The sequence below is a fragment of the Pocillopora damicornis genome, chromosome 3, assembly GCF_964200805.1.
Source record: "Pocillopora damicornis chromosome 3, jaPocDami1.2, whole genome shotgun sequence".
NCBI classification, from domain to species: Eukaryota; Metazoa; Cnidaria; class Anthozoa; order Scleractinia; family Pocilloporidae; genus Pocillopora; species Pocillopora damicornis.
Window position 1 is genome coordinate 11,921,238 of NC_142672.1, and position 15,670 is coordinate 11,936,907.

Here is a 15,670-nt window from a genome sequence, read left to right on the forward strand (position 1 = left end):
CCTCGTCTACGTCGGTATCTGCATGGGGGCCCCACACCGTTGACAGATTTGCTTGTTCCTATAACGCTAAGGTACCAAGATTTAACACTGAGATTTTTTCAGACCGGCTGTGTAGCAGTAGATGCCTTCTCCCAAGATTGGGAGCACGATAATGATTGGATTTGTCCTCCAGTGTGCCTATTGCTGGTTTTCAGTGTCACGCCATTCAAAATAGATCAAAATAAAAAATAAAAACCGTTCCATCGATTTAGTCTAGAATCTGGAAATAGAAAGAAGCTAGATATGTAAAGACTCTCGCCAAGATTCAGGTCACAGCAATTTTTCTTACGGAAGATATGAGGAGAAACGTTTTTCCCAAATTTATAGAGATTTGTATGGAACCGCCATGCTGGTGCCCACCTAGATGGGCACCAACATGGCGGCCGGAAACCAGCAGAAACATCTGTGACTGAGTTTTGCTACAAAAGCGTGAATTTATCTCTCTAAGAACTCATAAACGTAACAATAATACTTTATTCTAATACAAGAACTGTTCAGATAGCTGAATTTCCCTAAATAAGTCACCTTTTAAACCAACATAACAGCTCTCTCGCTCGTCATGTAAAGGCCACGTCACGCAAAAGCTTAGAAATTCAAGAGTAGTCTATCACTAAACCAAGAACCCATTTGGAATGAAAATTTGTCTGAATATTAGTTTTTAGCTGCTCTAATACATCATGAAAGTAAAATCTCAGGAGGATCAATAGTTCTGAAGTCTGAAATTTAGTGACGTCACGTGAAAACCGGCAATTAATTAGAGTGGTAAAGCACATGGAATTGTGTAAGGCGAGAGGAACGGTTATCCTTCCCTTGTGGAAGTCCTCTTGCTTCTGGACTTTATTTTGTAGAGACGGTGTGCACTGGAACAGTTTCGTGTTTTTACCCAAGTTCCCACGTCTCTTTATCAGAGGGAAAGCCCAAAACTCGCTTTTCGGTTCCAGAACCCTGAACTTTGATGTTATAGCCCTTCGAATTGATTTTCGTCGCCCTTGATCTCCCTGCGCTTACGTAGGCTTCTGTACGAAGTTCAGTAAAGACTGTGATCGTTGTAATTAGCCCGACGAGCTTTTGTATTCACCGCGGAAGTTTTCTCTTCTGGGTGCAAATGCGATTTTGTGTCAGTCAATCTCAGCGTAATTGCTCCAAGTCCTTTGTACTTAGCTTATGGGTTGTTTGGAGCTTACTCAGGCTTGAAGTGACTTCAGTCATAGAATTGCACGTCAATATTGCGTTATGACACGAGTTTGTGTCAAGAATTTATTCAGCATTGTTTGAAATTAAAGGAACCCGTTTGTGGTCCACTTTGCAGATTCCAGTTGTCTGTGTATTCTCTGTTGGAGTTTGATTATTCCCGGTTATTCTATTTTTATTTATCTATTTATTTAGTTATTCCTTGATGGATTGTGTTCCTCACTTTGCCTTATTTTATCTCTCGTTTAGATATTTTTCATTCTGGATTTTGGGCATTCTGGGACGGACGGCTTGACTAATTGTCTAGTTCTGCATGCCCCGTTGAGTTGCTTAAGAGGAATTTAGTCATGTTTAAGGTACCCCCTGATTCCAAAGATTTTATTTTCAGGCCCATTTCTAAAGGGAAGGGCTCTTGTAAGCTTGTTGACCCCGATAAGCCAATTAGTTACTCTACTATTAGAGGGCCTTTTCGCCGGGACCTTCAAGGTCTCGGAGTTGAACCGTCCAAGTTTGGTTTGCATTCTCTAAGATCTGGAGGAGCCACTATGGTAGCAAATAATGGAGTAAACGACGGGGTTTTCCAACGACACGGTCGTTGGAAATCGGTACAGGCCAAAGACATACGTAGACGATAATCTTGAACAACGACTCGAAGTATCGCGTTTTCTTGGGCTCTGAGGGCGGTTTCGTGTTCTTTTTAGGGGTATAATATCACCTAGCCTCGTGCATCTTGCCCAATTCTTTGTCAGTCTATATATGCCTCGGGTTGGTTCTCGGCAGGCTTCCCTTAATAAACTTATTTGGTGTACACTACTGTGTTATCTGTTGTGTAGTGGAGACTAAATCTATACATCAGAATAAAGCTGAACAAATGCGGTTTTTGATAAAAATGATTTTAGCGAGTTTTCTTTTCAGGAAGTGTCAGGAGCCTTTAAGACGTGAAACGACCAAGAGTTCTTCTATTGAATTTATCGGGTCGGATGCCACTGCACAAGCAAAATGGCTGCACAGTCTTATCCACAAGTGTTTTTTTTTTATCAAGGACCTTCTTCTGCTTTTGATTTTTCCAGAGCAAAGAATTTTCCAAAAGAAAAGAGCTTTCATGTGTAAATTTTGTCAAGTGCGCGATGTAAACAAAATATGCAAATAACATAAAAAAATGAGCGATGGCCGCGAAAATTCCCTCAGGGGACTCGTCCAGGTAACGAGATATGACACCTTCCTGATTTATTAATTTTTATCAGAAGTTACGTTTTTCCAAAGAACTCGGTACTTTTGGATATTTTAAACTCTTTCTCTTGGCAAAGTTAGGTAAAAAGTTTGAGGTAAAATTTCCGCACAGCCCCATACTATATTATGCATTCAGTTCTTGCATAGAGAAAACAATGACAAAAACAGTACATTGCCATTGGGAAAACAGATTTGTTTTACAATAAGTTGGGGCTGTGCGGAAATTTTACCAAGTTTGAATTCTTTTTTTTTTTTTTTTTTTCGGCCTCTGAAGGTAGGAAGTAACCTTGAAACTGCTGATATTCAAAGCTTCTCCGAAAAGTACGAAATATAAAAATAAGATATTTGGCAAGAATGTGGTTTAACTTCTTGCATTACGTAGATGTAGATGTTCTTGTGTCCGAAAAGCACAAAAAACAAACAAACAAAACTTTCTGTCAACGTGCGATGTGAAAATAAAGAAGGGTTATAAATAAATATTTAACTATTGGCTTTGCCAACATGGGAATTAAAGTGGGCTTAATATTACCTTTGTCTCTAATGTAAATGAATTGAATAACGTTAACTAACAGACTAAAATGTAATTTACGAATAAATGATATAACTTGTTGGTTCAATAATTCTCGCCTCTCTGTTCAACTTACAAGCGGACTCTCGTGTTTGTGCCCCTGGCACAGCTACCTGTAACACCATTAGCAGCCCCCTATGGAAAAAATTGTACCTCGCTACGTCTTGTCGATCCAGGAAAGCGGCTACCTCTTTACTTTGGGCTCAGGCACAAGCTGAAAGCTGACTGCACTAGACTATTTCAATTGACTTGCGCAATTTCGCGAAGTTGTGTCAACGACGAAAAAGACCTTCTCTGACTCGGTCTCTAGCCGTAAGAACACCAAGGGAACTGACCAGCTCGATAACTTCGCAGGGTCGGCCAGGGTTTTTGGGTATTCGGTATTCAGAGGCGTTTTAAATCGGGTATACGGTATATTGCAGCTTAAATATAGGTATTCAGTATATCACTTTCTTTGAATTTCAGGTATAAAGTATTCAAAGCTTCGATTATTTTTGGGTATATTTGGAGGAATTTGGGGTATTTTGGGGTATTTTGTCGATTTTTTTTCGGGTATATTGGTATTCCACTACCCCCCCTGGCCGACCCTGACTTCGGTTTTGTTCACACCAAGACACCTTCAAAATCAGTGGCACTGCCCGTTTGCGATCGTGTGATGTCGTTCTCATCAATAATTGCTTTTGCAATCATTGCTATTGTTTCATCCCAAACTTCCTGGAATGATTTAGAACAGCTTCATCCATTCTTGTTTTTCTACGAGAAAGATATCCCTAGTCTCCAAGAACGCGCGCGAACTACTCACTCTGAAATATCTCAAAGGATCTACTTGGCCAGTCAAGAGATAAAAAAATGGCCTGAATATTATTTACCACCTGAAGATTGGAAAAACTTCTCTAGTGCTTGGAACGAGCGTTATGGCAATGACCTGACTGCGTTAGCTTTCTATTGCGTTCTCAATCCAGAGGATCTCAAGGCGACAGAGCTTGCAATTCTGTTTATGGAGCGACTTTCCAATCTTCCCAACTGGCGCGTCGCCGAATCATTCCATGACGATGTCCCCGTAGCCCACTCTTTAACCGGCATGGCGACCGCATATGACTTTCTGTACTCACGTTTAAACGACACTCAAAGAACTCGGTTCTTAAAGAATATAACGGCAGTGACAGAGGAATTATACGAGAGATCTTTCAAGCTTTGGTGGGGGTTTTCTTATCTTCAAAATCACGTAGCCACAAACTATATATATGTTATTTGCCGGCTGGGAGGTCCGTATGGTGAAAAACTGTGACCGAGGTCTTGAAAGTACTGCCCGAGGCCGTAGGCCGAGGGCAGCATTTTCAAGACCGAGGTCACAGTTTTTCACCATACGGACCGACCCTTAGCCGGTAAATAACATATTTATTGTTTTTAAACTTGACGAAATTCTTTCCGAAAGAACCCGAATGACTTATGGCCGTAAATACGGCAAGATCTTCCATAAACTGAACAATTTTTGAGTGAGTAAATGGTAGTTAAAATAGAGGTGATGCAAATTTAAGAGAGATGCCTCAGCGAAACATTTTCATTTCCGTAACGATAAAGGTGATTTAAAAGGCTTCCAAACAAACTTTGAAACATTATTTTTACAAGTATCTGTCACAATCTGACATCTGTCAATTAGAGAGTGCGCAAGAAAAAAAAATCGTAGGAACATTTGAAAACCAACAGAACTAGTTTGGCAAGGACTGTCACGACAATGTTTTCTTAAAAATCAGTTAATGATCTAACGGAAAGTATTATTTACTCTCATCGACCATTCATTCATGTGCGAAGATTTACCACTCTTCATTAAGTAAACGGCGAGGAAAGTAATTGTGAGTAAATTCAATTTTTTATTTTAAAGTTGTGGGAGTTTGCTCGTTTGTTTGCTGTAATGGCGTGTTTAACTCTGATCTTTCCTTCACAAAAACTAAATTCGAACGGCACACTCCAACGAGACACAAGGGAATTTAATGCGGCCTTTTCTCAATTCCTTCAATTTCTGTTGTGCAATTTAAGGTACAAATGTCCAAATTGAACGGAATTGGAAAGACTCACTAGGAGCGTATATTTGTTGTAGAACTTAAATTAAAACTTCGCTCGCTTTTTTTTTACTATGAACAAATTGCTCGAGAAAATTCAGATATTAAATGAATGAAAGTTCCATCGTTCAGTTTAACTGTAACCAAATACCTCACGTTTCAACTTTCTGGGTACTTTTTGTGAACGATAAAACATATCAAACTCATGGGGTACAAATAGTCTTAACATGAATATAGCGACCACGCCCAGTTCAACGCCCTACTCAAATCGAGTGTAATTTTCGAATATTTTACCATCGTGCGAATTCTCTACGGAAAAAGCACTCAATGTACCTCTGAAATTTTAAACTATAATATTTTGGCTTTCTATTTCGCTAATTTTCTAACTTGAAGGTAAAGTTTTTCCCCCGTCATTTTTACCTTTTCTCCGAGCGGTTGCGTGAAATTAACAAGGCGTTTTTGATCAAAACACAACCAAGCGAAGGGTCTCAAACGATATCTCTTTTACGCAGGCGCAAATTAAAAATGTACCGCCAGAATCAAAAAGAGTAACAAATTTCCTTTGTTTTGATATGTAAAGTGTCGAACAAAAAGCAGATTTACCCCCGTCATTTTTACCTTTTCTCCGAGCGGTTGCGTGAAATTAACAAGGCGTTTTTGATCAAAACACAACCAAGCGAAGGGTTTCAAACGATACCTCTTTTACGCAGGCGCAAATTAAAAATGTACCGCCAGAATCAAAAAGAGTAACAAATTTCCTTTGTTTTGATATGTAAAGTGTCGAACAAAAAGCAGATTTACCCTCGTCAAATGGCGTTTCAAAACAGCTGTATCTTCCTCCTTTTGATTTTTGCCTGTTTTGTAAGCGTGAAAGCAGTAGGAGAGGGATCTGGAAAATCAGAGAGCGCTTCGGGAATTAATCTGCCATCGTTTACTTACGAGATAAACAAGTAAGATTTGTGAAGTTTGTCGCAGTATGAAGTCTAAATAAATGCCTTTTCTAAGCTTGTTGGCTGTATTTTTCGTAAACTTCCCCGATTAATTTTTCGTTTCAGCTTACTAATTTATACTATTTCAAAGCAATGTAAAGACGAAGACGGAGAAAACCATGAGTCGGTCCTTTCAACAATCGTAAACAAAGTGTTTGAGCAATCAGGTATACGAGGTGTAATAATTAATAGCCGCATTTCAGAAGTCTTCAGAAAGAAAATATTCAGCCTTCAGAAAGCTGTCAAGAAAGCTAGTAATCGTGGCGGAAGGCAATTAAATGCACTTCTTAGCAATTTGGAAGCGGGCCCTCGGTATCGATTTAAGGTGTATTACAACGAGGTTGATGTGCATCAGCTTAAAGATGAGAACAGCCAGTTAAGGGGAGAAAAAAGAAAATTAGAAGAATTGTTGGTACAGGAGAAGGCAAAGCGATTGCGAGTGGATGAAAAAGCCCGAGAAACTCTCGAGAAAGCTGAGAAGAAAGGGGCCTTCTACAAGAAAAAATTTATTCAATTGGCCAAAAAAGTGATTAAAAATGGGAAAAAAGGTAGAGGCCCTGCTAAGAAGAAGTTTTATGACTATTCTAAGCACCATCAAAAGAGAATTAAAAACCAACCGAAGGACGAGTGCCAAACTACACTCTCTTTTCTTGGGCTGTACAATTTTGTTGCAACCAAAATTGAAGTCCTCAACACTGAGACTAATCAATATGAAACTTTCAATCTTGTTGGAGAGGGAGAGCTACCATTTACAGAGTCTGACCCAAAGGCCCTTGATAATTATGACATTGATAACATAAATATGTGGCTCTACCTCAAAGATAATTCAATATTTCAAATGAGGCCTGGCATGAAATTGCCACTAAGGCTAATGGTCTCCCCAATACATATTCCATCAAGAAGCGAATTAATGAGCTAAACAGTAATTGGAACTTGAAACCAACACCAGGAGATGCTGAAGGTGTTCAGTTAGGATTTGCAGAAAGTTTGCAAGAGCACATTGTTAGGCTTCAGAAGAATGGAGAAATCAATGATGGAGAAACTATTAAGATCAAGCTTAGCGGTGATGGTACAAATATTGGAAAGTGGCTTACAGTTGTCAACTTCACATTTACTATTCTCAATGAAAAGGATGTGGCAATGGCTGAGAAGGGAAATTATGTACTTGCTGTTATAAAAACTACAGAGACATATCATAATCTGAGAGACAGCCTAGCAGACCTTCAAATGGAAATGTCAAACTTAAAGGAGATAAGTGCAAATAATTGCACCTATAAAATTGAATACTTTTTAGGTGGAGATTTGAAATTTTTAGCACTGGTATGTGGTTTAGGCAGGGCAAATGAGGATTATGCTTGTGTGTGGTGCAAGTGTCCCAGGGAGCAATGGTGGGACACAAGCAAAACATGGTCAATTAATGACCCCAAATTTGGTGCTAGAACTGTCACCGAAATAGCAAGGTTTTCCACTGGAAGGAAATTAAACTGTAAGGCACAACCATTATTTGATTTTATACCTATGGACCTTGTCATCATAGATATATTACATTTTTTTCTGAGGATTTCAGATGTTTTGATTAACTTGTTTACAAGAAAAAGAACCTCTGATAGATTCCCAAGAGATAAATATAAACACATGGCATGTTATGAAGAATTTATCAAAAGTATGGGAATCACTTTTAATTTTAGAATCAACAAAGAGAGCAAAAAGCTGGAATATAGAGATCTTACTGAACCAGAAAAGTTGAAACTCTTTCAGAATATAAAAATTCTGACCTATGCTTGTCAAAACAAAGACATACAAGTGATCTGGGCTAAATTTATGGACATAATTGGTGATTTGAGGCTAGATTTTACATCTGAAGAGGGTATTCTTGAACTGCAAAGAAATAGCAAATCATGGTTTGAGCACTTTCTCAAAGTTTACCAAGCAAAAGATGTCACTCCCTACATGCATGCACTATGTTATCATGTTCCTGAGTTCCTGTCACTTTATCAGAACATAGCATATTACACACAGCAAGGCTTGGAAAAATACAATAATAGAGCTTCTAAAGATTTCTTCAGATCCACAATTCACAAAGGGGTTGATGCCCTCAAACAACTGTTTCTGAAGAAAAACAGGATTCAGTTCCTGGAGGCAGCAGGTTATGAAAGGGTTTAAGAACACCTACAACGATGAGCTCCTATTCAATGATTGGACTTCTTTGTCCCAGCCGATACTAAATAGTTCCTGGAATTACATAGGCAAAATCTTCAGCTACATTTAAAATTCTTTCATCCCACTTCAGCCCCAGATATGAATCAAGCACCCTATTTGACTCCGATTGGTAAACCATCTTCCCTCGTTGAAGAACGCCGGGCAAAACACCCCCAACACCTTCCATGAAAACATCTTGGTCAACATTAAGGTCTATGTTTATATCAGGGTCCTCTCGCCGTCCAGACCAAAGCTTTTTCTTTATTTCACGAGCAAGTTGGCCATGGAACGATTCTTTTCTATCCTCTAGAGAGTTTTCCGAGGGAATGAACAGCTTTTCGCTGCGAACAAACGGAAAATATCCAGATCCTCTATCGGCCCTCAAGGGTGTCCATTCATCGAAGCATGTGCTATAGCCAACGTCATGAATTTTCAACCTCTCTTGTTGATTTTGTCAACCTCCCTGATCTCAATATCATACAGTTTTGTATCTTTCTATTGTGGATTCGCCTTTCTAACGGGGGTTTATGTCAAGTATTTGTTGAAAAATCGCTTTGCTTTTTTTATTTCCCTCTTTGGCCTGTCCGCCATTTTGAAAATTCGCAACAGAGAGCATGTTTGTGCATCACGAAGGCTTAGTGGTCGCGTACACCTGGAACCGAGAAAAACAAATGTTCGTCGCGCTGGGGAAAGAGTTTGATATGATATTCATGTTACCTATCTTTGCTATTTTATCTTCATCCAAAGTCAATACAAAGGCATTTTATTCAGGTTGACATATGTGTTTGTTAAGTGTTTTCCATGTAATAATAAGATTCTTCTTGTGCGGTGTTCCGCCCCCAAAATGTATCACCCTGTACTTTGCCTCACACACAATTATGTTTTATCGCCCTTTGTTTCGATCGCTTCTCTATTGCAATTGATTTCTCCTATAAGGTCTATAAGTTAGTTTCATTTAGTTGTATTTGTTTTCAGTTTACGAGAAACATTGACCGCTGTAAAGGACTAAATTCAAGTCCAGTTCTTTCAACGCCTGCAAGTCTTTGTTACGCCGTATAGATGTAAATATCCTCTCATTAGCCAGCGACAAGTTTTGATCTTCAGTTAATGCTGAACATAACCGTCGCTTTGCTGCAAAAGCTTGCGTGAGATCCATTTTAGTATCCACCCAAGGTCACGGATTATTCATGACGCGTCAAACAGTAACTGCTCCATGAAATTTGCTTTGTTTAGTTCTTTTCCGCGGCACTTTTTTATTTCAGCTGTTAACATATAATTTCTTCCCTAAAACAATGTATGTACAGGAGACGAACTTTATTCGTTTGTCTTACGATAGAGTCACTTTTGATGTGGATAGAGCGTCTTTAGATCGTACTAAGTGAGACCGAAATGTTTTGCAAGACTCGAAAACGGTCCGTATGCCTTGATGTTGTAGGCAGCGGCGAAGAACCTATGATACACCCTTCATGTGTTTTATGAAGGAATGGTATTATCTTTCTCGATTTCCATGGTAAAACGAATAGTAGGCTGTTAACTGTTTAGATGTTGTAAACTAAGATCTGGAAACGATGTGTAGATGACACTTTCACAGTCTTAGACCGGGACCATGTCGACGGCTTTTTGCAATATCTAAAAATTCAATAGCCTGCTATTCGTTTTTCCATGAAAATCGAGAAAGATAACACCATTCCTTTTCTCGACACAACAGTTACAAGGGACTCAGACGGTCTTCTCATTACCACTGTCTACAGAAAGCCCACCCACACTGACCAGTACTTAGCCTATGACTCTCACCAACCTCAGTCAGTGAAGCGTGGTGTTGTTAAGAGGGTTGTGTCCTCGTGTACCGGTACACAAAGGAACGAAACATTAACGAACTGCGTCACAACTCCATGTATGGATATGAAAACAATAGGAATTCCCCCGTGTACCGGTACACCAGGACAGCCCCGTTAAGAGTCTATACGACCGAGCCAAACACCTCACAACGAAACCGTCAGTTATCTCTGAGGAAAAGAAACACTAGTCATCATTACTTGTCTATAATGGTTGTCCTTCTTCGTTTGTACGAAAACTCGCAAAGATAACAAGGTTAACAGCCAACAAAGAACCTGCGCAGGAATTCAAATCTACTGAACTTCCCGTGCGAAAGAACTGCCGGTCATTGTAATTCCAGCCTTTGTGCTTATTACTCTCTTTTTTTATTTGGTTCGCTGATTTTTGAATTTTCCACCTTTATAAAAAATAGTATTTTCTTTCCTCATTGCCGTTGTGGTGCTTCCACGCTACTCGCTCTTGGTTGTGACAGTCCTCAAGGCAATTTCTTATTGTACCTGCGCTGGGTAAATAATATTTCTAGCTTCCTAATTATAGAATACGCGTGCGAGTTTGTGGGTGTAATATCTTGATTTTTTCCTTCTTCTAGTCCTTTTGATCTGTAGGTGCAATGCGTTCGTCAGAGAAGCTCTAGCTTGAGGACAGGCTAGGAGAAGGTTCAATTTGTGGTCTATTTTCTTTTCCTTATTCTTATTTTAAAAAGTATGGTGTATTTTGACATTCTTTACCTTTTAACTCCCAGACCAAATTTGTAATTCTCCTTACTGTCATATTATTAGATAATCACATCGCTTTCAACTGATGGTCCCCCCGTTCGGTCTACAAGCTTCGGCGCAATGCAACTAATCCTATAATGATCTTTTGTGTGCGAAGGTTTTGGAACGGCATTTTTAACTTTTCCGAAGACACCACTCTTGCCAAAATCGACTATAACTGGGGAGAAGCTGGTCTAAAACATCGTTATTGCATTTTAGGTCACTGGGAACAAATTTACACGTATGAATATCGTCTTACGCGTCTGCCGTGTAAGGAGGGTTAAGATGAGGTTAAAAATAACACTCAGGTATACACTACCCAAGAGGTCACGAAAAATTGAATTCACAGTAATTTATATCAGGAGACCGCTCTTTGTCTGGACTCTTTCTTTTGACTGAAAGTTGAGGCATCCACCGTTAACTTATATAATTATTATCCTTTACTAGTTCCCGAATATCGTTGTCAAGCTCGGCTATTCTTGACTGACATCTTTGAAATTTCCCATGATTTTTCTACTGGAGGCATTTCCCGCTTAAAGTGTACGGTCAAGAGCGATTTGATTTACCGCATCAACAATAGGATTATATTTTGAGACCTCGCGAATCCATCTGCAGGAATTCTCCCTGTCTAATCTGTCCGGCACAGAGACCAATTGAAGATATCACATACATGTTGTTTGGTTACCTGGCGTTGAACGAACAGCCTTTGTTAACGCGCTTTAGACCTGCTGGCGGGGCAGAACGTATTGTAGTCAGCGCGGAATCGACGAAACAATTCGTTCTTTGCAAAAGCATTCGGATTGATTTCACATTAACTTTTCGTTAGCACATACTAGTACTTTTTGGGGTCGAGATTGGATCCCGTAACTATAGAAAACTTAGCCGATCGATCGAAGACTTCGGCCTCCATGATGAGATCGCGCCAAGTGATTCCAATGCAAGATTTATTGTGTTTTCGTAATTGAAATTCGAGCATAGATGAAGTATTAATTGTTAGGTGAACCTTTAACTTATAATCAACAGGTTTAAGCAACCGCATAGACACCTACCGACCGCAAGCGTTAATGTAATTCTGTACACTGATGACAGAAATATAGCGCCTCCGTAGAATGCATGCTGCGAATTTTTTTCGGGGACAAAGCCCCTCATGCATACAATTCTTAGAATGCTAGTTCAGAAAATTTGGTATTGGATCCACTTATTACCTCCAAACTGATGGTTTTCTTTATTCTTATAACTTGCCTGGTTGATATTGTATTGATAGTGTAAGGAGAAATTCTGTCTTGGTCACTCATGCGGGTTAAAGGGTTAAGTACTTAGGATGAGGGCTGGGAAAGAAAAAGAGAAAGAAAGGGGAAAAAAAAGCGACCGTAACCATTGGAAACGTCGACATTTTTTTAATTCGCGTTTTAAATACAGTAACATTTAAAAAAAGGGAAGGAAGAGATCTTTTAAATAAATCTTGGTTTCACCGACAAAACTAAGCACGGCCAAGTCTTTTTTAACAAGGTAAAAAAACTATCGGGTAAAATGAATCTTTTCAGGTGGCTGGTTAGAAGACCTGTCTGGCCAGAACTTATCCCATTTTCAGTAGAACGGAATAACTGAGAGTATCATCCCTGTGGATGGCACAACAGTCAATTTTTTGGGTGACCCCAGGCCTTTGTAATCTTTCCCTGGCAGTTTGCTGGTACAAATGTGTACTCTTGGGTTGAAAGCTAGAGAGGTTTGGTGCAAACAAAGTGTCTTGCTGAACAATATGTCTTAATGACACATTCACACGTTTTTTTGTACCACCTAACCTAGTGAATAATATCGAAGTTTTTTCATTACATCAGAGCAAATTTCCTCAATTCTTGCGACGTCCACTTCACTCAGTTCTTGTTTCCAGACCTCTACCATTTTGGAGCCAATCAATTCTTGCGAGGAACCCAAAGCAAATTGCTCAGTCCGAACGACTGTAAGAAGGCGATGTTCAGCAGCTGGCGAAAGAGGAACACCTATGTAGCGAAAAAGTTCCTCTGCGGTTTTGCGAGGTTTCAGGATCAGGTCCTCTAATTGAACAAAGCGTATGCCTCCCATTTGAAAGTGCGTGTTGGCACGCAGAACCGCTTGCGTCTCCGCAGCCCAGAGATGGGCAAGAAATTGCACGAGGGTGTTTTTGTCGTTTTTATCGCTATGATCCTTGAGTGCTTGCTGCATTTCAAAGAATTCAGGGGCAAAATTTGACATATTCCTCTCTGAGCACTTGAGATTCTTAACTGTATCAAAAGCGGCGTAGGCAGCAGTGCGTAGTTCAGTATCCACGCGAATTTCTCGAAGCCACGCGTTCACCCACCCTCTCGGGTCCCTAACCACGACTATGGCACGCATTCTCTCCTCCACGATCTTTGATAACCACGAAAACTTCAAACCCCACGCGGGATCTGACAGTTTTACAGCTGGAAGAGTCTTGAGAAGCTCTGGAGGTAAATCAAGAAAAACTCTTTTTGAGTCTTTAGCAAGATAACGAAAATATTCTCGATACTGAAGTGCTTCAGACGAATGGTGAAAACGATGAAAAGTAGAACACGGATCCAAAAACTTTGTGACACCTTTCCCCACTTCTACAAAAAAGAAATTCGAAGAGTTTTTAAACAAGTGTTCTAGTATTTCCGCGCCTGCTAGAGGTAGAGATGTGAATAACTCAAACGGTGGAACCTCTTGTACTTCTGAGAGAACACGACTTTCGCGGAAAGTTTCAGTCACTCTGGGTATTTTTAAGTCACATACTTCACCAACACAAAAACTGATGTGAATAGCCATTATTGTTATTAAGCATGACATCCCAAGACAAATAACGAACACATCACAGAGATTGTGACGAAGAATCTTTTTTCGAAGCTGTAAATAGAGATATAGCAACACGATAGAAACAATGAATGGCAGAAACAAGGTGGATAAAACATTCCAAGTTGTATGTGAGTTAGTCTCCCTTGGGATTAAAATTAAAACTTCCTCCTCTGCAGATGACATGACATCCAAACCGAAACGCACAGTCCTGGATCTCTTCTCGCTAATTTCAACCTTGCAATATCCTCCAAATTTCAAGAACTCATATCTAGAGTAAGGTTGATTATGCTTTGTTGCTATGGAAACATAGTAACGAACTCCATTCACTATCACTGAGACCTTCACTCCGTGATCATGCCCAGTTACTACTCGTGGAAGTTGGTCTACTCTATGTCCAGGACCGAGAAATAAGTACGCAGCCCGTGTATATCGTACGTTCAAGGGCGTTGTTATATTTAGATAATGCGTTCGAAAGGAATGGAAGCTTGACGAGTAATTTGTCGAACTGGCATAACTCTTCTGATCGGTCCCTAAGTTTGACCAGTAAACTCTGTGCAAAAGTCCCTCTATCGAAATGGTAGCATGGGGTGTTTTGGACATGCTCTCATTGAGTATAAAGGGATGATCCACGTTATGAAAGAAGGCGCTCATAACAGATGCTTGACTTCCTATTTTGCGTTCGGTATGATCGACCACGAGGAGCACGCTTGGATTCAACATAATCAAGGAACGATATACACTAAGAAGGCCCAGTTCTTGTCGATACCACCCACTCATCTCTCCGCTTATGAAAACCATATCATCTTCTCTTGACGCAGATATAATATTTCCTTCGGCTCTCCAGGCTGCCATTGTTTTAAAATAAAACCACTTATTACACTCTCCTATCTGCCCCTCAAAGGGTTTATAGCAAGATGACTGTTGGGAGGGACCGAATACTAGAGCATTATTAAGGAAAGTGTACTTGTAGGCTTAATAGGTCTCTGTAATGAAAGGTACACCATTTGGGGCAAACACAAATGATCCTTGGTCCGGCTGTTCATGGCCAGGGTTGAAACGTATCAGTCGTTCTAGCCAAAATCGAACGTGTTTTTCTCTAACAAGAGAGTTTATCGCTCGTCCGTGAAGCACCCCACATTTAAAGGAAAGAAATGTTCTCTTCTTACCCCAGGGACTACCCAAGTTATCGCCGGAAGATATGTCCTTTCCCCCCCCGTAAGTTACCACTCCCCAATCACTGAACACGTGGAGTCGAGGCATGCTTGGGTTGGGTAGTGCTCTCTTAAATATCAGGATTATAGAATAAGAACTCTGTGTGGAGCATGCTTTTTTGGTGTGACGCCGCTTGACTATAGACTTTCACTCCTGCCATTTGAACCTTGTGCTGTCTAATCTGTCTGGCCAGCCAATTTCCCAAGCCACTCCTCAAAACATGGTTGTCTTGGAAAACTAGCTGGCTTTCTGGACCGTAAGACCAGTTCCGATTGGAGTCGCCATAGCCAACGGTTTCTCTGAACCCTGGGAGCAGCGTATGATAAAGAAGCGACGCGTGCTCTTTGAGCCAAGGGGAATGCGTGAAGTCTACAAGTAAGTGGCGTAACGCAAGGAACACATACTGCGTTAGTGAACGTGTAGTGTAAGTACCATAATAAACACCTTCGTTAATGGAGCCGTCCACTACGAAGTTAAACAGCTCTAAGTTTCTACTTAACATTAAGTGAGCTGGTGACAACCATTTCTCCCCCTCGAACAACTTGTGGCGGGCGACAATCAAGGCGCCATTAAATATCGCCATTTATTGTTTTTTTAGAGGGCACGGTAACGAATCTTGCAATCTGATTGGTTCTTTACCCGGTCAGTATTTTCCTATCTCTGCCCACGGGCCGCAAAAATTTTTTTTGGGATCACTTTCTGAAGGAGCTTAGAAACCAGGCTCAACTCAGTAGCCAAGCCTACTGAATTTGTGCCCAG

At 40.3% G+C, this 15,670-nt stretch overlaps 1 pseudogene; it reads right to left on the reverse strand.

Annotated features, from left to right (window-relative positions):
* Positions 1-12,531: 12,531 nt before the first annotated feature.
* On the reverse strand, positions 12,532-15,575 carry LOC113666105 (dermatan-sulfate epimerase-like protein; annotated as a pseudogene).
* Between the last annotated feature and the right edge of the window lie 95 nt (positions 15,576-15,670).